The sequence below is a fragment of the Callorhinus ursinus genome, unplaced genomic scaffold, assembly GCF_003265705.2.
Source record: "Callorhinus ursinus isolate GAN/ISIS: 27379988/994484 unplaced genomic scaffold, GSC_fseal_2.0 scaffold10, whole genome shotgun sequence".
Taxonomy (NCBI): domain Eukaryota; kingdom Metazoa; phylum Chordata; class Mammalia; order Carnivora; family Otariidae; genus Callorhinus; species Callorhinus ursinus.
The window spans coordinates 59,712,910-59,737,922 of NW_027397072.1; the positions used below are offsets into that span (position 1 = coordinate 59,712,910).

Here is a 25,013-nt window from a genome sequence, read left to right on the forward strand (position 1 = left end):
GGGAGCCCGATGCGGGGCTCGATCCCAGGACCCTGGGATAATGACCTGAACCAAAGGCAGACGCTTAACTGACTGAGCCACCCAGGTGCCCCTGTCACACGCTATTTTATAAGCAAGACAGCTCACTCTCAAGGTCAGGTAATTAGGCTCCATTTTTTGAAGGAGGGAGTATTAAAGAATTTGTAAATATATGTTTAAACTACCCAACTAGTAAAGAGGCCTTTACTCTCCCCCTGTGTAACCCTCCCCATTCTTCCATCAAATCATTTTTGTAGAATTTGGGACTCCTCCAGGGTAGGGCTCCCCTATGACCTTGGACAAATTACTAAGCTTCTTTGTGTCTCCATCTTTTCATTGGTAACTGAGGATGATAACAGCACCTACTTCAGAGTATTATTGTAGGAGGATTAAATGAAATTCTGGATTAATAAATGCTAAAAACATGTTAGCTATAATAATGGTGACCCTACTCCCAACCTAGAGTTCCATTTGCTTTAAATAGAATTGTACATTTTTGGATTACAAATTTTCTAGGTAAGGATGGTGCCAGACATTTGATTTTCAAAACATTTTAGAAATGAATAGCAAGTTGCATAAGAAAACATACATTAAGATGTCATGCATATAAAACAGTATGCAAAGCAATACTACATATTGTCGACAGGTATACAAAATGTATGAGAATACTAAATGCCAAATTTAGGATATTTATTACCTCTGGAAGGAAGAGAGGGAAATTAAATACAGGATGGGCCTACTAGAGGCTTCAGTTGTATTAGAACTACTTCATTTCTTGAGTTGGGTGGATAATACCTGGTTGTGTGGTGTGTTAGTCTTTATATCTTTTTGTATATATTAAATATTATAAAACAAATATTAAAATAAATGACATTTATTAGTTTCTATTTTGCAGTTTTCCTTTGTTATTTCAGATTTAAAATTTTTCCAGGCCAGGGCACCTGGCTGGCTCAGCCGGTAGAGCACGTGACTTGATCTTGGGGTTGTGAGTTTGAGCCCCACATTGGGGGTAGAGTTTATCTAAAAACAAAAATGGAAACACAAAAAACTTTCCAGGCTGTATTAGTTTCCTGTTGCTATTTCGGCAAGTTGCCGGAAATGTAGTGGCACATAAATTTATTATTTTGTACTATTGGTCCCATCCCCCATCTTCAAATCCAGCAGTGTGACATCTTCAAATCTCTCTTTCTTGCTCTCTCTCTTTCTGGCCTTTGTTTGTGTCACCAAATCTCCTCTGAATCTGACCTCCTGTCTCCCTTTTATAAGGGCCCTGTGATGACACTGACCCATTCAGACAATCCAGGAGAATTTTCCCATTTCAAGTTCCTTAGCTTAATCACATCTACAAAACCCCATTGCCAATATTCACAGGTTTTGAGGACTAGGACATGGACATCTTTGGAGGGCCATTTCTGCCTGCCACGCTGGCCTTAAACACTTTGTAGGCCCTAGTGTGGTACCCTTTGTACCCAAAACACTCCCACCCCACCCCCCACAGCCTGCTTAAGCTCTTACTGCACATCTGAATTGCTGTCCCTGCCCTGGTAGATACCTAGACGGCCACAAAGTTGTCAAAGGTAAGCCCCCGGGGCGGGGGGAGGAATCGCAGAGGCTGGAAATTCCCAAGCTGGAGAATGGTCCAGAACCACTAAGAGAGTTGCCCCAAACTGGAACAGCTACATCTTAAAATGTCCTCAAAGCAGCTAGACTTATCACTGTAGAACAGAAATCTGATCACGTTCCTCTCCTGTGTAAAACCCCATCGTGACTTCCCCTTGGCTTTAGAATAAGGAAAAAAGTCTTTCTTTTTTCTTTTAAGATTTTATTCATTTGTTTGACAGAGAGAGAGCACAAGCAGGGGGAGCGGCAGGCAGAGGGAGAGGGAGAAGCAGGCTCCCCACCAAGCAAGGAGCCCGATGCGTGGCTCGATCCCAAGACCCTGGGATCATGACCCAGGCTGAAGGCAGACACCTAACCAACTGAGCCACCCAGGCGCCCCAGGAAAAAAAAGTCTTTGAAATGGTCCTAGTGGACCTAGATGAGGGTTTCTCAACCTCAGCACTATTAACATTTTGGCAGGATAATCTTTTGTTGCTGGGGGCTGTCTTGTGCCTTGCAGGGTGTTTGGCAGCCTCTAGGACTCTTTCCCACTAGATTCCAGTAACACCTCTACCCTCCACCCCCCTATCTCCCAACACACACTCCGTGACAACCAAGTTGTGGCATCTTGCCAGATGTCCCTGAGGGAGGAAATCATCCTTTGTTGAGGACTTCTTGTCCAAGGCAGTCCTGCAGGATCTGGACCCTAACCATCTTCCCACCCTGTTCTCTCTTCTTTAACCACCTCAAGGACACCACTCAGCTGGAGTCAGCAGGGTTCCTCTGGCCTCTGGATTTCTATATACACCATTCCATCTTCCAGCATCCCTCTTCCCCACATCTCCTCAACTGGCAAAGTCTTTGTGTCTTAATCGAAATATCTATGGCTCAGACACCCCTCCTTGCCCCCCTTTCAGAAATCACGCTGTGTGCTGTGATCACCGCCCCCCTCCTGCACTACAAACCCTCTTTACACCTGCTGTCATTCTTTGGCCTGCTTCGTCAGACTGCTGCCTCCAGGAGGGCAGGGCCTGTGACTGTCTTGTCCTACTGATTACAGTGCCTACTGATTCGTGGCTACATGGTCTGTATTATCTCATGATTGGTGGACACCATTGGCCCCATAATCAGATACCCAGAACAGGAATCAGACCATAAAGCCAGGTAAATTCCCAAGGAAGGTCTGGGATTAATTGGCTGTTCCTTGTGTCTGGACAACGTTGGCTCCGTTAAAGATTAAACAGTTACTTGGGGTGTGACCTGACAAAGAGCCTTTTCCTGAGGGCAGTAAATTCCCTGGGCTACACATCAGGAATGTTTGCCTGCGGGACTCCTATCCGATCGTGTCCTCCTCCCTGGTGAAGGGCCAGCACCAGGAACTGGCATGAGCTGCAGCGAGCCAGACTGTGGGCACTCTGCAGGCAGGGAACAGTCCAGCAGGGAGAAGGCTATCGTCTGTCAGCTCTGGTACAACAGACCATTCACAGGACAGCACTCACAAATCAGAGACACCTAGACTGTAGCCAGGGTCCCTTCATCCACCCCAACCTGGGACATGTAAATGCACGCTAGGCAAAGATCTAACACACCACAGAAACTCGGTCCCATCCCACCAAAAAGGGTCAATGCTTTACTGGATTCAAAAGTTGTAACTGAAACTCTGAAATGGAACCTTCTGAACAATACTGAAAGGACAAAGAGCCACCACCCTGAGAGCCAGGTACCTAATTTTCCATGACAGGAAAGCTGTCCTTGCTCTTAGCCTGGGTTCAGCCAGCTCCTCATTCCTCACAGTCTCCCAGAATGAGCCCTACATCAGGCTTAGTCAACCATGTAACTAAATCCACATATTCCTTGTATTATTATGTATATAATAATATATATATATCTTGATCCATAACAAAAATAGTTATTTTCTGACTATGTAAATGATACATGCTGATTATAAAAAATGCAAACAACACACACAAAAATAAGGAAAACAAAAATCACTGTAAGATAACCACCATCAACATTTTGGTGACTCTTTCTTACATCTCTTTAATCAAATGCGCACATCCATATGACTACATACATAAGGTGAACATCTTTGCTCAAATGCATGTATTAAAACAGAACTTTCTGGGGCATCTGGGTGGCTCAGTCAGTTAAGCATCTGCCTTCAGCTCAGGTCATGATCCCAGGGTCCTGGGACTGAGCCCCACATCAGGCTCCCTGCTCAGCAGGAAGCCTGCTTCTCCCTCTCCCTTTGCAGCTCCCCCTGCTTGTGTGCTCTCTCTCTCTCTTTAATCACTCTCTGTGTCAAATAAATAAATAAATAAATAAATAAATAAATAAATAAATATCTTAAAAAATAAATAAAATGGAACTTTCTGAGGCACCTGGGTGGCTCAGTTGGTTAAGCATCTGACTCTTGATTTCAGCTTGGATCTTGATCTCAGGGTCATGAGTTCAAGCCCCACACTGGGCTCCACGCTGGGCTTGGAACCTATTTAAAAAATAATAATTAATTAATAGGAACTTGCTATTAGCATCACTAATAGTAAACTGCCATCACTTGACAGAATAGAAGGCAACCCTCCAAAAATGAATACAAAGAAAACAAAACAATGTGATTAAATATTTAGTCAGATACCATAGCCCCGAAGGCTCCAAAGCCTGAAGCCCAATCCCTAGGGGTTAAAAAGGAGGTTAGCAAATGTTAGAGAAGCTTGACCAGTTATACCAAAAGGAGGCTTTCTCTGAGATACAATTAGAAAGATGGAAAGAGAATTAAAAGAAGAAAATCTTTCTCTACTTTTACTGTTCCCTGTCCCGTATCTATGCAGTAGCTTAAACTTTTGGGGGTGCCCTCAAGAACTTCCCACATTCTCTGGAGAAGGCAAGGGGCAGAATCCACAAGTGCCAGACCCTTCAGGGTCCACTCGAGACAGTGTGGAGGGGATAGGCCCTGTTGTACCAGCCCCTTGCCCCCAGAAGGGTCAGAAAACTATAAAAGCCTCTAACAGCACATCAGGGGCAATAGACCTATTCTCCCCCCCCCCCCCCCCCCAGATCCAGGCATCCCTCCTTCCTCAGCCTGGAGCAAATAGACGATTCAAGCCTCCTTTTTCTTCTTCGTCATAAAGACTCTTCCGCTTCAAAGGAGGACACTATATAAACAAAGGGAAAAATCCAACAAGAAGATATAATAATTATAAATATGAACCCAACATAGGAGAACCCAAATACATAAAGCAGCTAATAACAAACATAAAGAAAGAATCAATAGTAATACAATAATAGTAGGGGACTTTAACATCCCATTTACATCAATGGATAGATCATCCAAACAGAAAATCAACAAGGAAACAGTGGCTTTGAATTACACATTGGACCAGATATATTCAGAACATTCCATCCTAAAACAGAATACACATTCTTCTCAAGTGCATATGGAACATTCTCCAGAAGAGAGCACATATTAGGCCACAAAATAAGTCTCAACAAATTCAAAAAATTTGAAGTCATACCATGCATCTTTTCTGACCACAACTTTATGAAACTAGAAATCAACAAGAAATCCAACAAGAAATCATTTGATTTCTCAAGAATCAACAAGAAAAAAATCTGGAAAGAGCACAAATACATGGAGGTTAAATAATTTGCTACTAAACAATAAATGGGTCAACTGAGAAATCAATGAGGAAATAAAAAAAAATACACAGAGACAAATGAAAATGAAAACATAATTTTCCAAAATTTTGGGGAAGAAGCAAAAGTGGTTTTAAGAGGGAAGTTTATAGCAATACCAGCCTATTAAAGGAAGCAAAAAAAAATCTCAAATAAAAAACCTAACTTTATAGCTAAAGAAGCTAGGAAAAGAAAAACCAATAAAACCCCAAACCAGTAGAAGGAAGGAAATAATAAAGATTAGAGCAGAAATAAACAAAATGGAAACAAACAAACAAAAAAATGATAGAACTGATCAACGAAATTAGGAGCTGGTTCTTTGAAAAGATCAACAAAATCAATAAATTTTTAGCCAGACTCATCAAAAAGAGAAAGAGAGAGAGAGAAACTCAAAATCAGAAATGAAAGAGGAAATAACCACCAACACCACAGAAATACAGAGGATTATAAGAGGTTATTATGAAAAATTATACGCCCACAAACTGGACAACCTAGAAGAAATGGATAAATTCCTAGAAACATATAACCTCCCAAAACTGAAACAGGAAGAAATAGAATACTTGAACAGACTGAATACCAGCAATGAAATTGAATCAGTAATCAAAAAACTCCCAACAAACAAAAGTCCAGGACCATACAGCTTCACAGGCAAATTCTACCAAACATTTAAAGAAGAGTTAATACCTATTCTTCTCAAAGTATTCCATAAAACAGAAGAGGAAGTAAATCTTCAAAATTCATTCTATGAGGCCAGTATTACCCTGGTACCAAAACCATATAAAGACACTACCAAAAAAAAAAAAAAAAAAAGAGAGAGAGAGAGAGAGAGAGAGAGAACTATAGGCCAATATCTCTGATGAACATAGATGCACAAATCCTCAACAAAATCGTAGCAAACTGAATCCAATAATACAAAAAAAAAAAATCATTCACCACAATCACATGGGATTTATTCCCAGGATGCAAGTGTGGCTTAGTATTTGCAAATCAATCAACGTGATACATCACATCAATATAAGAGAAAGGATAGAAACCATATGATCATTTCAAAGGATACAGAAAAAGCATTTGACAAAGTAAAACATCTATTCACGAAAAAGACCTTCAACAAAGCAGGGTTAGAGTGAACATACCTCAACATAATTAAGGCCATCTATGAAAAACCCACAGCAAACATCATACTCAATGGTGAAAAACTGAGTTTTTCCCCTAAGATCAGGAACAAGACAAAGACGTCCACTCCCACCACTTTTATTCAACATACTAGTTCTAGCCATAGCAATCAGACAAGGCATCCAAATTGGTAAGGAAGAAGTAAAACTTTCACTATTTGTAGATGATATGGATATTATACATAGAAAATCCTAAAGACTCCACCAAAAAACTACTAGAACTGATAAATGAATTCAGTAAGTTCACAGGATACAAAATCAATATACAGAAATCTGTTGCATTTGTATACACTAATAATGAAGTAGCAGAATGAGAAATTAAGACAACAATCCCATTTACAATTGCACCAAAAATACTAAAATACCTAGGAATAAACTTAAAGTAGATGAAAGACCTATACTCTGAAAACTATAAAATATTGATGAAAGAAATTGAAGACAACAAAAACAAATGAAAGATATTCCATGCTCATGGATTGGAAGAATATTATTAAAAATGTCTATACTACCCAAAGGAATCTACAGATTCAATTCAATCCCTATCAAAATACCAATAGCATTTTTCACAGAACTAGAATAATCCTAAAATTTGTATGGAACCACAAAAGACCCTGAATAGCCGAAGAAATCTTGAAAAAGAACAAAACTGGAGGTAACTGAACTGAAATAAACCCACATTTATATGGTCAATTATTCTATAACAAAGGAGGCAAGAATATGCAATGGGGAAAAGACAGTCTCTTCAACAAATGTTGGTGGGAAAACCGGAAAGCTACATGCAAAAGAATAAAACTGGACCACTTTCTTACACCATACACAAAGGTAGACTCCAAGTGGATTAAGGACCTAAATGGGAGACTTGAAGCCATAAAAATCCTGGAAGAGAGCACAGGCAGTAATTTCTCTGATATCAGTCATAGAAACATTTTTCTAGATAGGCCTCCTGAGGCAGGGGAAACAAAGCAAAATTATTGGAACTACATCAAAATAAAGTTTCTGCACAGCAAAGGAAATAATCAACAAAATTTAAAAAACAACCTACAGAATGGGAAAGGATGTTTGCAAATGATACATTCAATAAAGGATTAGTATCCAAGATATATAAAGAATTTATGCAACTCAATATACACAAAAATAATCCACTTAAAAAATGGGCAGAAGATCTGAACAGACATTTCTCCAAAGAAGATATACAGATGGCCAACAGACACATGAAAAGATGCTCAACATCATTCATCATCAGGGAAATGCAAATCAAAACCACAATGTCACCTCATACCTATCAGAATGGCTAAAATCAAAAACACAACAAACAACAAGTGTTGGTGGGGATGTGGAGAAAAGGGAACACTTGTGCACTGTTGATGGGACTGTAAATCAGTCCAGCCACTGTGGAGAATAGTATGGAGGTTCTTCAAAAAAATTAAAAATAAAACTACCATGTGATCCACTACTGGTATTTACCCACAGAATATGAAAACATTCATTTGAAAAGATATATGTACCCTTATGTTTACTGCAGCATTATTTACAATAGCCAAATTATGGAAGCAGCTCAAGTGTCCATCAATAGATGAATGGATAAAGAAGATGTGGGGTGTGTGTATGTGTGTGTATAATGATATATTACTCAGCCATAAAAAAGAATGAAATCCTGCCATTTGCAACAACATGGATAGATCTAGAGAGTATAATGCTAAGTGAAATAAGTCAGAGAAAGACAATACCATATGATCTCACTCATATGTGGAATTTAAGAAACAAAACAAATAAACAAAGAAAAAAACACAAACCAAAAACTAGACTCTGAACTGTAGAGAGCAACCTGATGGTTACCAGAGGGGAGGTGGGTGGGGGAGGAATGAAATAGGTGAGGGGGATTAAGAGCACACTTACAGTGATGAGCACTGGGTGATGTATAGAATTGTTGAATCACTATATTGTATACCTGAAACTAATATAACACTATGTTAAATAAATTGAAATTAAAATGTAAAAAAAAAAAAAAGACTCTTCTGTCTTGGGAACCTATATTCCTAGACAGGAGACCCAAAGTCTCATGTGTGTCAGAATCAGGACATGCCTTTTTGCCATGGGTTGTTCCCTGGAAGGGGAGAATGACAGCAAGGCAGGGATAGACTGAGGCTAGCAAGGTGCCCAGGGTACAAAAGTGAAGGTGCTCACTCTCAGCTTCAGATTCTTGTAACCCTGGAAGTTGGAACTTGGCTATTTTCACCCTTTTCCTGGCTGAAGTCAACTGTTCAGTATGTGGTGCTGGGACAACTGGGTATCCACATGGAAGAAGATAAAATTAGATCCAATCTGATCTTTCCTTATCCTACACTATATACAAACCTAAGTTCAATGTGCAAAGGCCTAAAAATGAAAAAGAAAACATTAAATTTTTTAGAAAATACAAGAGAAATTAAAAAAAACAGCTTTATGATTTCAGAGGATTTCTTTAAAAGATATCAAAGAACAAACTATAAGTAAAAATGTCGGTAAATTCAACTATTACAATGATCTGATTGCTTTTCTAAAGTCACTACTAACTGGGAAAATACATTCATATTGCATGTAACTGACAAAAGATTAGTATCCAGAATCAATGGGGGAGGGTTTTTTTTTTTAAAAGAACATAAAGAAAAACAGACAAATGATTGAATAGGAAGCTCACAGAAGACGAAGCATAAATATCCAATAAATATGGGGTGCCTGGCTGGCTCAGTTGGTAGAGCATGCAATTCCTGATCTCGGGGTCAGGAGTTCAAGCCCCACATTGGGTGTAGAAAATTACTTTTTTAAAAATATGGGCGCCTGGGTGGCTCAGTTGGTTGGGCGACTGCCTTCGGCTCGAGTCATGATCCTGGAATCCCTGGATCAAGTCCCACATCAGTCTCCCTGCTCAGCGGGGAGTCCGCTTCGCCCTGACCCTCCCCCCTCTCATGTGCTCTCTCTCTTTCTCTCTCAAATAAATAAAATCTTTTAAAAAAAATAAAATAAATAAAAATCCTATAAATCCACAGGGGAGCCTGGATGGCTCAGTCGTTTAAGTATCTGGCTTCAGCTCAGGTCATGATCCCAGGACCCTGGGCTCCCGCCCCGAGTTGGGCTCCCCCCTCAGCGGGAAGCCTGCTTCTCCCTCTCCCATTTCCCTTGCTTGTGCTCTCTTGCTCTCTCTCTCTCCCTCTCAAATAAATAAAATCTTAAAAAAAAATCACAACGAAATGCCAATTCACACCCATTTAGTTGGCAAAAATGTAGAGGTCTGATAATGCCAAATAATAATAAGTTTATAAGGAAATAAGGACTCACTTAGCCTGCTTGGGGTGGGGGGGGGCTGTAAATTTGGACAGCCCTCAGGAAGGCAATTTGATACTGTCTGGTAAGGGCAAACACCTGTGCATAGCCCCTTAACTGACTTCTTTTATCCTCAATTCTGAAACTTGGCATCCTACTTCATCTTTCTCAGGTTCAGCTCTGAAGATATCCCTTTCCCTCTTTATATGCCTTCAATGGTCCCCCCTCCTTGCCTGTATACAAAAGAAGCATCAAGTTCTTTAATGACATTTTAGTCTTTCGTGATGTAACCTATCCACCTTACAGTTTATATCTCACTTTGCCCCATGTTCTTCACGCTCTTCCCAGAAAATTAACTGCATAGACTGAAATACCACTCTTAAACCCTTAACCAGATGGAATGTTAAATAAGGGCGAGGCAGAGCTGGGAAATAATCTAATTGAGTATCTTCATGTTACAGATGAGAATACTGAGGCACAGGGAGACTGAAGGTCTACCCAAGGTCACTCAGTGAGATAGAATCAGAAGAGACCTCAGTTTTTCTGAGTCCCTGATGAGGGCCCTGACTGCTGTACATCCCCTCCTGGGCTGATGTAGCTCAGGCCTGGCTATGTGGGTACAGGGAGCCCCATCCACTTCACATCACCCTACTCAACACAGCCCAGGAGTGACAGCCACCATTTGTCATGAAGTAAGAATATGCCAAGGAGCTGGACAGGAAAGAACTTTCTGTGCTGGCAGCTCACTGGTCCAGAAGCACTAAGTCCCTGAATTGGGATGCCTTTGGGTTGACCTTGTCCATAGGGAGCAGCCAGATCTCTCTTTTACTGTAATTGGGTTAGTCTTGTGGGTTTGCCCTTCTCCTGGCTGTCAAAAGAGATTATACAGAAATGGACTGCTGCATCAACCACAGTTCGGGAGCAGGCTCAGGCCGAAGCAGGAGGAAATTTCCAAATGCATTCATTAATCACCCCAAGTACCAGGCTGCTGCTGGCTGCTCAGCTTTCACCCAGCTGCAATCACTTTTACTCCAACCAGAGCTCAGAGGTCTCCATGTAAACCGCAACGCCTGCAGCAGGGGCCTGAGTGTAAACCCGGGGAGGGTGGGGGTTGGGGCCGGGACTCACCCTGCAAGTGTCCTGGTGCCTGAAGGGCCAGGACATTAAATAGCAAATTTTAAAACCCATGAAAAGTAAAGAGGGAGACAGCACAAGCAAAAAAAAAGATTTTCTCCTGCTTTTTGAACAAGGGGCCCTGCATTTTCATTTTGCACTGGGCCCCACAAATCATATAGCCAGCCCCGAGCCCAGGCCAGGAGTATCTTCGTCCTTTCAGGCTGCTACAGCAAAGTAGCACACACTGGGTGGCTTAAGAACAACAGAAATTTCTGTCTCACGATTCTGGAAGTTAGAAGTCCAGGATCAGGGCGCCAGCATGGTCAGGTGAAGGCCCTCTCCTGCCGAGTTGCCAGCTTCTCATCATAACCTCTCTTGGCAAAGAGGGTAGGTAGCTCTCTGGGGCCTCTTTTATAAGGGTACTAATGCCATTCATGAGGGCTCCTCCCTCAAGACTTAAGCGCCTGCCAAAAGCCCTACCGCCTAATAGCATCACCTTCAGGGGCTGGAATTTCAAGTTACAAATAGGGGAAGCACAAACATTCAGACCACAACAAGCAGTTTCTAAGCTCTACTGAGTAAAAGCAGAACACCTGTTTCCTTAGAACCCCATTGGCGTCTGTGAGAGTGGAGCCTCTGGTGGAGACCAGTACCAGTCAGGCTTGGCGCCAGGAAGCCCAGCCCATTGGGCTTCCTGCAGCAGTGCCCACGGGGGTCTGCAGAGCCAGGTCCGTGAAGACCTCTGATAGTCCACCCCAGTGATCCTCCAACTTCAGTAAGCAAAAAATTCCCTAGAGAGTGTGTTAGCAATGCAAATACAAAGCCCTAGGGATTCTGAGTCAGTCGGTCCAGGTGGAACCTGAGATTTTTGCACTTTAACAGGCTCCAAGTGATGCCAAGGCTACAGGCCTGTGGTCCACACTTCGAGGCAAACTGGTAACCCCTTTACTTCACAGATGGGGCAACAAAGCCCAGGTACCTTGCCCAAGGGCACAACAGGAGGAACATTTCCATTATGACATGAGACAGAATAACAGTAGAAAATCAAATTTAATAGCATATGTACGGGAATCCACACAGACATGGAAATTCAAAAGACAGTGAGGCAACATGATGCTTATATGAACTAAGGAGAGGGGTAGGGTCTGAGGATACAAAGGGTAGAAAGACCATTACCAGATGTTTGGACAACAGAATTTGCTCTATTATGCAGTTAAGTTTCTTAGGTAAAGGGGAATCTCTATTAATAGCTCTCTTCCTGGTATAAGCAGGCAGCTGAGGGGGAGATAAAAAGCTTTTCCTGAATCTGCTGGGTTTAGATTGCTTTTAACTCAAGATAATGTTCATGCCAAAGTGGCCCATCTTGGAGAGGCTGGCCCCTGGCCCCCATACTATAAATGCTTCTTATACAAATGAGTATCCTAGGAACTGAATAAAACCCTCCTTGCTTCTCTCTCTGACCTCTGAGGCAAGGCAAGTAGCACTGAGGAGCAGAAAGATAATCTTTCATCTGCTTTGAGCCTCAGTTTTCTTAATGATAGCCAATATTCATGAAGCATTTACCAGGCATTTTACATGTATTGATCTTCTCCAAAAACTTATGGGATAGATACTATTATTATCCCCATTTTACAGATAAGGAAACTGATATTCAGAGAGTTTAGGTAATTTGACTAAAGTCACACAGCCAGGGTGCAGAGGCAGGATTTGAACAGATGCGCTCTGACTCGATAGCCCAAACTCCTCATCACTCTGCCCTAAAGAAACTACATCACTGGGAGCCAACAACTCAGTTCTGGCTGCTCTGTTGGAGGCCTTCCCATTTCTCCTGATCCCTAAGCCCTCCCACTTTTATGGTCCAGCTCCACCAACAGCTCCCTTTGAAGATTCCCCTCAGATGTGTGGCAGTCTGCTCATTTATGCTCCTCAGGAAGCTCTCCGAGTCTGATCCAGTCTACCTCGGCCTCAGCCAGTGCTTCTCATGAGTGCAGTGCTGGCCTTAGAGTGGGCAAGAAGGGTCCCTGGCTTTGGCCTGTGGCTTTGGTAAGCCTTGCTTTGTCCCTTCTCTAGCCATGCCCTTTCCACTGGGGTAGAGAGTCTGGGGGGAGGAGGGGCAGGGCAAGGACCTGAAGCCCCTCTCCAGAGATGTTCTGAGTACTCAGGACCCTGGAATTCCCTGCACAAATGACCATGAATCATTCCCAGGGCTTGATTGGAACTGTCCCCTGGCCTATACTCCCAAGGGCAGCATTACTCCCATGGGTAGCACCAGCTGAGTATGTGCATACATCTGGACTTGAAGGTTATCTAGGAGTAGAGAGTGGGGATGACAGAACTGACATGAAAGCCAGGGCAAAGGGGCGCCTGGGTGGCTCAGTCATTAAGCGTCTGCCTTCAGCTCAGGTCATGGTCCCAGGGTCCTGGGATCGAGCCTCACGTCGGGTTCCCTGCTCAGCGGGAAGCCTGCTTCTCCCTCTCCCACTCCCCCTGCTTGTGTTCCTGCTCTCGCTCTCTCTCTCTCTGTCAAAATAAATAAATAAAATCTTAAAAAAAAATAAAGAAAGAAAGCGGGCATCTACAAAAATGAACATGAGGCCCCCTCAAGATTCAAGATGAAGAGGGGGTGGGAAGAGAAAATGAGTATGTGACTAACTGAGAGCCAAGGCTGAAGGCCAACTCTTCCAACAGAGCCATTATATTAGCTTTCTATTGTGTAACAAATTACCACAAACTTAGTGACTTAAAACAGCACATTTATTGTCTCATAATTTCTGTAGGTTAGGAATCTGGGCAGGGCTTAGATGGGTCCTCAGTTTCAAGATCTATCACAAGGTGTTGTCCAGGACTGGAGTCTCATCTGTAGGCTTTACTGGGGAAAGATCTGCTTCTAAGTTCATTCTTTTTATTCTTAAATTTTTTTTTTCTTAAAGATTTTATTTATTTGAAAGAGCAAGAGAGAGAGCATGAGCAGGGTGAGGGGGCAGAGGAAGAAGCAGGCTCTCTGCTGAGCAGGGAGCCCATGTGGGGCTTGATCCCAGGACTCCGGGATCATGACCTGAGCCAAAGGCAGATGCTTAACCGACTGAGCCACCCAGGTGCCCCATGCTTATAAGTTCGGGCAGCTGTTGGCAGAATTTCAGTTCCTCAAGGGTCACTAGACTGCAGGCCTTGGTTCCTTGTTGGCTGTTAACTGGAGGCCACCTACATTTACTTGTCGTGCAGGCCTCTCCTGCATGGCAACTTGCTTCATCAAAGCCAGGGAGGGCCAGTCTGCTCGCAAGATAGAAGCCACTATTTTATCTAACCTAAACATGGAAGTGAAGTCCCAACCTATTTGCCACATTCTGTTGGTTAGAAGCATTGATGGGTCCTGCCCATACTCAAGAGGAGGGGATTGCACAGGGGTATAAATATCAAGAGGCTGGGTGGGGGGGAATGAGAAGATGCCCACCACGGCTATGTCCAAACATAGAACCCCATGGAATGAGAGGAAATTCTACATTCAAGCCTGGTCTGCTCAGGTCATTATTTCAGTCAACAGTGTGTTAATTTGAGTTACAGCTTTTCAATATTTAGATATATGGAATGTGGTCTTCCACTGATACTCTCATCCTGGCCCCACAAATGTTAGGACAAGCCTGTTTATGTGCATGTGTCCAGGCCACCACCTCTGACAGGAAAGGCCTTGTTGGTAAAGTCCTGTCTGCTGACCTTTTGCCCCCCACACAGCTGAGCACAGTGTTCACCGTGTGGGAAGCAATCAGGAAAGTTTACCTGGGCATCCACTGCAGCTGCCCAGCTCCCCAGGTGCTGCCATGAGGCAGTCGGGCTGATTTTGAAACCTCAGCAGTTGGGCTTCCTCTTGAGTGAGAAAGGATCCCCACATGGCACAGGAAGGAAGGAAGAAGAACAAAAACCCCTACATCATCAAGATAAAGTTGACTCCTTCGGGTGGAGCAAAAGACCTGCCTTTAGATAAAAACATGATTATTAAGTTTCTATTTTTTATTTGTATTATAAAAATCATGAAGATGGCTTATATATTTTTAAAAGATATAAGAAATAAAAGCCATAGTTCTACCACTGAAAGACCCTTTGTTTTATGTGTTTGTATGTGTATATGTATGTATATTTGCATATATGTATATATTTTAATTTTGTAATGTGATATATTAATGTAATTTTATAGTAATATATTTTAAATTTCCTTCCTCAGAAAATGTTTTCTATGCATAGTTCTTTGTTGTGCTGTAGTTAAATTTGTATGTGTTGGGAGCTTTTAAAAAAAGAAAGATCATACGGTCTATTTAATTATATATCTACTTTTTCAGGACAGTAAATGCTTTTTCCAGATTAAAGAGGTAGAACTTTAAAATAACAGTTAAAAATAGATAACAGATTCACAAGGTCAAAAAGTAGGCAGTGAGAAGTCTCCTTCCCCATCCCCAGCTGACATCCCTGGCAGTAACCAATGTTAACAATTCCTTCCAAAGATAGTTTATGCATATACATAAATATTTTCTTCTTCTTCTTTTCCGTCTTCTACCTAGCGGTGGCATATCACATACACTGTTCTGCACTCAGTACGTCTTGGAGAAAGTTCCGTATCTTTATGTACCAGTGGTTCCCAATCTCGGCTAAACATTAGGATCATCTGAGTCGCTTTTAAAACTCCCAGATGTGTAAGCTACATCCCAGACCGATTAAATGAGAATCTCTGGGGGTGAGGCCCAGGCATCAGGACTTTTAAAAGCTTCTTCAAGAGTAGTCAAGGTTGCCTACCACTGGAGTAGAAAGGGCTTCCTCAGAAAGGAAGAGGAAATATAATAGCTCCATCATTGCTTGTAATAGAAAATTACGGTGACCATCTGTCCGGGTTTTCCCAGGACACGGGACTTTCAGTGCCGAAGCCAGGATAAGCTGCTCATCCTCTAAGAAATTGGTACATATGTCTAAGGAAATAGAGGATTAGGAGGGTATCACATAATTTTAAGACTACAGAAAGAAATGCTGTACTTCAGTGAAGAACTGTGCATCATCTCCAGCACACCCTCCTGGCTGGTCCGCTGGAGACTGGTTCATTGTCTTTGAGCTATTTTGCACTTTTTGTAAACTGCAGGTAAATGAAAGCTATGCAAATCTGTATTATTTGCCTTCCTTCCCCCTCTGGAAAAACCAGGGGTTTTTATGTTTGTTTTGTTTTTTATTTAGAAACTTGAGGCTAATTTAGATCCTCAGAAGACTTAACTGTATTTTAAAAATTATGATCTATGTGTGGGTTGCACTGGGATTTTTTTTCTAAATCATTGCTTTATGTGTGTATGTACTTATGTATTTTTAAGTAGGCTTCACACCCAACATAGGGTTTGAACTCATGACCCTGAGATTAAGAGTCCCATGCCCTACTGACTGAGCCAGCCAGGCGCCCCTGGAAAAACCAGTTTTACCTCCATTTGTAATTCAATCTCTTTATTTCATTTAAATTTGTGTTCCTTTGACTGTTCCTCTGAACCTGTTATAACACCTGTCTGGTTCTCCAGCTAATTAAGGAGTAAAATAAAAGCTTTAACACATGTTCATTCTTGTATCTGAGCAACAGTCAAGCTTTTCTTTTTTTCTGAAAATTAATTTTTAACAAGGCTATAAAGGTAACTACTAGAACAGATACACAAACCTTCCAAATTACCACTAAAAACACAAACACAAGAATAAAACAAATACAACAGACCCAAACTACTATCATATCAATAAGTATAAATAGGCCAAATTCACCCGTTAAGAGAGACTCATATTAGATCACAAACTAAAACCTAATGATAAAACAAAATGATTAAGAAGGATTGAAAAGGATGAGAAAAGGTGTTTTTACTAAGTAAGTGTAAAAGTTTAGCAGACATCATGATCTTTTTTTGTGGGTTTTTTTTTTAAGATTTTATTTATTTATTTGATAAAGAGAGAGAGAGAGAGAGAGAGAGAGAGCATGAGTGGGGAGGGGCAGAGAAAGAGGGAGGAGCAGGCTCTCAGCTTAGCAGGGAGCCCAATGCAGAGCTTGATCCCAGGATCCTGAGATCATGACCTGAGCCAAAGGCAGATGCTTAATGGACTGAGCCACCCAGACGTCCCAGACATCATGATCTTAATACTAGACTAGGATGAATTCTGGACAAAAATCATTAAATGAGACGAGAGTTATTCAATAGTAAGATTATTAGAGTCCTATAAAGCCATAACTCGTATGAATATCTATATAACAATTAACATACATTAACAAAGCAAAAGCTAGAGGAAATACAAGGAGAAATAGAGACACATAAGTAAGGGAGATTAATTTACCTCTCTTTTAGGTTATAGTCATAAGGTAAGACCTTAAATAACATAGTTTTAAAAGTATAGCTGCTTGATATGTCAAACTTACAATCTGAAAACTAAAAATTTATTTTATTCTCATGTATCTATAGAACATTTTCAAAATTAATTGACTCTGTCATAATGAGGTCACAAAAAACTTCAATAAATTCCCAAAGTAATATAATTGAAGGGGAGAAAAACATCTCTTCCCTTCCCCCCTACCAGTTGCAATGCATGGAAGTTTCACAAAGATATGCGACCCATGGAGGCGGCCATATGATTGAGATTTATATACCATCTTGGCCAAAAAAGGTGTCACCAACCAGACCCCAAGACCTGACCTTTACTGCCCACCTGCTGTACTTATTAACCTTTGTTACATTTTTCCTTAAGCTCTTCTTTCTGGCTTACCTCTAAGCTCAGGCAAATGAAACCCAAAATCCCCACCCCCAACCACCTCCACACCACCCAGACAATTTGAGCTAAAACTCTGAACTGTGCCTGTGCAGATGGGCTATGGAATGACTGGCAATTACCTTTACCTCATTATAATACTAAAATCTCCCACCTGAGGAGGAGCACAAGTGTCATTTACATAACATGTATAGAAATGTGTCCTTAAGGCACCTGAATGAACTTATGCCTGTCTCTACATAGGATGACAAAACTTCCCTATCTCAATATTCATCCTAAACCTAAACCAAAGGTACCCATTCACCCTCTTTTGGGGAGTCATGGCTTTGGAAGCTATTTCTGGCCATCTCCTTATTTGCTGCAAATAAAGTTTACTTTGTGTGACAACTCCACCTGGTGTATCTGTGACTCACCAAGGAGTGAACTCAGGTTGGTTCGGTCCAAGGGAAAAGAGGGTTAGAGTTTTGGGGTAGGGGAAGAGTTTAGGGAAGGTGAGAGATATGGTAGATAAGATTGTTGTGTTATGTGGTTAATGGTCTCCCAGGTCATAAGAGGTGTCTCCAGAAGTAGCTCTCTTCCTGGTATGGAGACATCCTGCAAATGGAAATTTCCTTTATAAATGTAAATTCCTTCACAAAAGGAGAAATTTATAGTTTATTTTTAGGCAACTGGGGGAGGTAAAGAGCTTTTCCTGAGTCTCCTGGCTCTCAATTATCTTTAGCTCAAAATGATCTTTATGTGCTAAAGTGGCATATTTTGGGGTGGCACATTCTGGTACTGTTTATAATTCTTCAGTAAGAATTCACTGAGGGCACCTGGGTGGCTCAGTTAAGTGGCTGCCTTGGGCTCGGGTCATGATCCCAGGGTCCTGAGAGAGGAGCTTGCTTCTCCCTCTGCTGCTCCCCCTGCTTGTACTCTCTCTCTTTCTAATAAATAAATAAAATCTTAAAAAAAAAAAAAAGAATTCATTGAAAATTTCAGTAAATCCCAAAAAGAATAATAGACGATGTAGTTTTTGAATGTTGGTTAGGTCTGAAGCCAACGGCCAAGAAAGAATTCTTGAGACGTGTTTGGTGCAAAAAAGTGATTTTTTTTAAAAGATTTTATTTATTTATTCATGAGAGACAGAGAGAGGGAGAGAGAGAGAGACAGAGAGGCAGAGGGAGAAGCAGGCTCCCAAGGAGTAGGGAGCCCGATGCGGGACTCGATCCCAGGACCCCGGGATCATGACCTAAGCCGAAGGCAGACGCTTAACCATCTGAGCCACCCAGACATCCCAAAAAAGTGATTTTATTAAAGCACCAGGACAGGACCCATGGGCAGAAAGAGCTGCTGAACCTGGGTTGTGAGGGATGGCTGATTATATACTTGGGAGCTGGGGGAGGTAAGGACAAAGGGAGGTGTCCAAAAGGAGTTTCATATACCAAAGAAAACACAGGATCCTGGAGGCCTTGCTATTGTCAAGCTAAGGTTGAGTAAGGCATTAACATTAAGACAGTTGGGAGCTTCCTGGGGGAATATTATTCTCTGTCTATCTCAGGTCCTTGTCAATGAGCCGCAGGTTATAAAGAAATTTAATTTTGTTTACTTTCCCTTCAGTCTTGGTTTCCCACATCACTCATGGAAGGGAGGGTGATGTTAGGGCTCCAGGAAATTGAGTTATGGGTCCTTGGAAGTTAGGCTATTGACAAGAAAGCTTTTTCCTTGTAAATCACTAAGACATTGATTGGTACACTGATGGAGACTCATGTCTTGCAGGACTGTGATCTCTATCAGTTAACCATTTGTTTTTCCCTTCCCTTAGTTTTAGGGCAGTTGGGAGTACCTGAGGAATGTCACACATATTCCATGGGGTGAGGGGTGGGGGGTGCAAGGTGTTAGCTTGGGCTTTGTCCTCAGCTTGCCTTCTGCTCCCTCATCAATAGATACCATTCTCTAATCATAATGTAATAAAACTAGAAATTAATAATAGAACCAGGAAATAAAAAGATCTTACTGCTTGAATACTTACAACTCTCTCTTGGTTCAAAAAGGGAAAAGAAGGAAGAAGGGGGAAAAAAGAAGAAACTATAGAATATTTAGACAATAATGTTAATGAAAACTATATATATAACAACAGCCATAGGATATAGCTAAACCAGTTCTCAGAGGGAAAAAATATATTCAAAAATACTTCTTAGTAAAGGAAAAAATAAGTAAATTAAACATAAAACCCAAGGAAGTTTAGGAGTGGGGAATTATTCCTAAGAAAGCAAAAGGAAGAAATGAATAAAGGAGAAATAAATGAATTAGAACACATAAAAATTGTAGCACTAATAAATTGATTAGCTGATTCTTTGGGGCGCCTGGGTGGCTCAGTCGGTTAAGCATCTGCCTGAGTTCGACTCTGGTCATGATCCCAGGGTCCTGGAATTGAGCCCCACATCACATCATGTTCCCTACTCAGCAGGGAGTCTGGTTCTCCCTCTCTTTCTCCCTCTGCCCACCCCCCGGCTCTCTCTCTCTCTCTCTCTCTCTCTCTCTCTCTCTCGCTCCCAAACAAATAAATAAAATCTTTAAAAAAAACAATTAGCCAATTCTTTGAAAAGGCCAGGAAAGAAAGGAAGAAAGGAAACAAGAAAAAGAAAAAACATCATCCCCAAAGAAAAACAAAGGACATAAACAATTCACAGAAAAGAACATAGTGGGGCACCTGGGTGGCTCAGTCCATTAAGCATCCTGACTCTTGATTTTGGTTCAGGTATTGATCTCAGGGTCCTGTGATCGAGTCCCCCCGACTTCAGCTCCACGTTCAATGGGGAGTCTGCTTGAGATTCTCTCCTTCTTGCCCACCCCCACTCACGTGCTCTCTCTCTCAAATCTTTAAAAAGAACATATACAAATTTCTTAAACATACAGAAGGGTATCTAACCTACTCATAAGAAGAACTATGTAATTTGAAACTATACCGACATAAGTAAGCACAGGAAAAGATGTTCAACATCATTAGCCATCAGGGAAATGCCAATCAGAACCACCAGACCCCACTTCATGCCCACTGGGATAGCTATAATTAAAAAAAAACAAAAACAAAAAACAAGTGTTGGCCACGATGTCAAAAAATTGGAACCTTCCTAGACTGCTGGTTGAAATATAAACAGGCCCAATCACTGTGGAAAACAGCCTGGCATCTCCTCAAAAGGGTAAACCTAGAGTTATCATTAGACTCAGTAATTCCACTCCTAGGTCTATAGCCAAAAGAATGGAAAACATATGTTCACGCAAAAACTTGTACCTGAATGTTCATAGCAGCATTATTCATAATAGCCAAAAAGTGGAACAACCTAAATGACCACCAACTGATGAATGGATAAATAAAATTGTGTTATACAATGAAATATTATTTGGCGATAAAAAGGAATGAAGTACTTAACTCTCAACATGGATAAACCTGGAAATTATGCTAAATGAAAGAAGCAGAAAGGCAGAAAGTAAAGTAGAGTTCGCCTAGGACCAGGCAATGAAAAATGGGGGAGAGACTGCTAATGGGTATGAAGGTTTTTTAGAGGTCATAAAAATGTTCTAAAATTGATCAGGTTGACCGTTGCACCACTCTGTGAAATACTGAAAACCAGTGAATCATATACTTTAAAAGAGTTAATTGTAGGGTAGGTAAATTATATCTCAAGCTATTATTTAAAGAAGTAGAACTATGTGAGATAGCAATTTTAATGGTTCAGAAATCCCCCACCCTTCTGTGTTCAGAGAAAAGGCTAACACGTGCTCACTTCAGCAGCACATATGCTAAAACTGGAGCAAAACAGAGAAAAGGCTAACCACAAAGGACCACCTCACCATCACATATCCAAGATAAGACCTGCCTCTACTCTTCCGTAATGACTCTCTTGTTTCAGAAAACTTCAAGTTCTCTTCCTCTTCCTTGAGACTTGCCTCATTAATGAATGATCTCCCTTTTGCACCAGCCTGAATAAAACGATCTCCTTAATTATTGGGTGCATTTTGTCCTAGGTGGTATTTAGACATAGGGTGCTCTTTGCTCTAATCTCTTTGGTTAGATTTTGTAAACTAGATAATTAACGGAAGTGTCAAAGTGTCAGTGGTCTTACCTTAGAATTACAAATCTGAACAAAGTAGTGTACTGATCTGAGTATTGATAGTGTATGAAGCACATCATAGCTTAGTCTGGCATAGTTTACATGTTTTGTGAGTCAAGATATACTTGACAAATTGTGGCTTCTGTTCCAGTTCTCAATCCTCAGCACTTACCTGGTCCCTGGTAGGTACTCAATAAATATTCATTGAATGACCAAAAAAAAAAAAAAAACCACAACAACAACAACATATTGTCGGCAGGGGGGCAAAAATAGTACAACTTCTTTGATGGCTTTAGTCTGGCAAAATCTATAAAACATACAAATATACACTCCCTTGACCTAGCAATTCCACTTTTAGGAATTAATCCTGCAGATAACTTGCACATGTACAAAGGGCCACCTGAAGAAATTAATTACAATCACAAGAGACCGCAAGTCTCCTAAATTTCCATCAGTAAGCTGAATTAAACTGGTATATACCATCAATGGAATGAGATGCAGATGTTGGAAAAAATTAGAAAGTTCTCATGATACAGAATATCTCTGAGATAGGTTTACTCAGTTCCAGCTGCAATGGCTACCTTGTTGTTCCTCATGACGAGTACTGTCTGGTCTCAGGGCCTTAGGGCAGGATGTCTCCTCCACTTGGAATGCTCAGCTCCAGATTATACACAGGGTTCACTCCCTCATTTTCTTCAGGCCTCACCTCAAATATCACTTAATCAGCAAATTAAGTCAATCCCTGACCACCCTATGTGAAATAGCAACAGTCCCCTGCCCCCCCAACACACACACACACACACACGCACACACACACGCACGCACGCACACACACGCACACACACACACGCACACATACACACTCCTTATTCCTTTACCCTGCTTTTCTCCATAGCACTTACCCCTTATCACTATATATTTACTTGCTTATTTATTTCCCGTGAAAATGTAAGCTTCAAGAGGGCAAAGAATGCATCTCTTTTGTTCACTACCCAATTCCAAATGCCTAAAAGAGTGGTTGGCATATGGTAGGTACTCACTAAATATTTACTGAATAAATGAATATATTAAGTGAAGAAAGCAAGATGCTGGGAAGTGATTTTTAACATGCTTCTATTTTTTAAAAGACTATCCATGTAACTGGTCCCCTGTATATACATAGCTTTATTTTTTTTAAAGATTTTATTTATTCATTTGGGTGTGGGGAGAGCATACAAGCAGGGGGAGAGGCAGAGGGAGAGGAAGAAGCAGACTCTCCACTGAGCTGGGAGCCGACGTGGGGCTCCATCCCAGGACGTGGAGACTATGACCTGAGCCAAAGGCAGACACTCAACCATCTGGGCCACCCAGGCGCCCCAACATAGCTTTAAAAGGTTACAGAAGAAATAGGTCAGGCTAGTTGCCTGCGGGGCTGGCAGACCGTGGGAGGGAGGCTTTGCACTAGACTTGTAGATTATTAACTACCTGAAACTTTAATTTAGAAGTAAAAAGGAAAGCTCTCGTGTCATTTCTTTTTTATAGCCCCATGGTGTGCTGCTGCATGGATGTGCACCAAGTCATTTCATCAGGCCTCTTTTGGCAGATGATTATTTCCAAACTTTTGCTTTTAAACGTGAGGGACTCTGGTTACTTTTCACATGTCCTAACAAATAGGATGCTGAGGTCTTTTTAAGACCTTCCAACTTTGGTTCAAATCTTTGCAGTTGAAAATGTAACCCACACCCCAGACTAAACAAAAGTTCCCTACAGGATTTGACAGCTGGAAGTGGGGCCGCCTCAGGAAGCAGAGGGTCCTGGGAAAGGGAGAATGTAATTATCTTCATTAAACAATTCTATATTCTCATTGATAAACTCACCCAATCCCTGAGCCTGAAGACATTCCATGAACTTACCAAGATAAGGCTATCTTACAAAAGAGAAGGCGACAAAACAAAATATGAAGCCCCTACCAAGATGGGAAGACAGCTCAGTATTCCTAATTCATACAGAGGGAAAAAGTCCCAACTGGTGGAAATTGAGAGTTCTGGTTCTGTTACGGAGGAGCTGTGTGACCCAGAGAAGTCACCTCCCCCCTCTCTGGGTCTCCATCACCTCATTGCCCGATGGCTCTGCTCTCCAGACAGGACCTCATTTACTCCCTTCCATTGCACTGATTCTCCAACACACTGAGTGACTTAGGGCAGACCCCAGACGTAGCAGATCTGATGGGGCTGTCACTTTGCACTGGGTGACTGTGAATTCACGCACTGCGCTGGGAAGGGAAAGCAAACAGAAAAGCAGCTGCCTTTGTTTCCAGAAGTGGTCCTGTACCTATTTAGATGGACAGGTGAACAGAGGCCCAGTTGAGTCCGGGGGTACAGGGTAGAGGGTGGGAACATCAGAAATGGAGCATCAGGGCCCAGCCCCTTTGGGGTGGCTCTGGCAGGAGCCAGGGAGGCTGTCATGAATGAGTGTTCTTCGTGGCTCTTTTCTCCAGTCAGGGGCTCAGAGGGAGCTGGGAGGCCCTAGCTCCTGCAGAATCTTGATAAGGCACCGGCTTCCCGGAACATCTCCCTGCTCTGCCCAATCCGAAAGCAGACCCTGGGAGAGAAGTTGATGGGCACATTTTCACCACCCCAACCCTGGGAAGTGCAAGAGGAAGACACATACATTCTTATTCCATGGATCTGTACTGAAATCTTCATTTAGCAAAAACTGTGAAGTTGCAGGCATTTCATTCAACCTGTTCAAGTCATGAATTTGAGGAGAATAATGTTCCTGCTCATTTTCAGTTTTTATCAGTAAAGTTCATTAACTAAACAACCTGTGAAGTTCTCTGCTCATAAATTTTATGAGAAACTTGCTCAATGGAAGATGGCTTACTTTCAGCGTTTCTGGTTTTTAAAAACTTAAGCAGATCATCTTTTTGAATATTTTTCTTTTTTTGCCTTTTTTTCTTTTCTGAGCATCAATGTCATATTTTCTAAATCAATCCCAGCATGATTTGTACTCATTCCCAACAGGCTGAGTTTACAAAATAAAGTTTGTCTTTCTTCTAAAATATTCAAAATTAGGGGCGCCTGGGTGGCCCAGTCATTAAGCGTCTGCCTTCGGCTCAGGTCATGATCCCAGGGTCCTGGGATCGAGCCCTGCATCAGGCTCCCTGCTCCTCAGGAAGCCTGCTTCTCCCTCTCCCCCTCCCCCTGCTTGTGTTCCCTCTCTCGCTGTGTCTCTCTCTGTCAAATAAATAAATAAAATCTTAAAAAAAAGAAAATAAAAATAAAAAATAAAACATTCAAAA

The 25,013-nt window shown here is 41.7% G+C and overlaps 1 protein-coding gene across 1 annotated transcript in view; it reads right to left on the minus strand.

Moving 5' to 3' along the window:
* The window catches only part of EHBP1 (EH domain binding protein 1), a 715,801-nt gene that overhangs the window by 581,519 nt on the left and 109,269 nt on the right, over nucleotides 1-25,013 (minus strand). The window contains exon 3 of the mRNA XM_073897641.1: nucleotides 3,999-4,105. The gene's annotated coding sequence lies outside the window, so the exon portion shown is untranslated. The remainder of the gene's footprint in view (nucleotides 1-3,998; nucleotides 4,106-25,013) is intronic.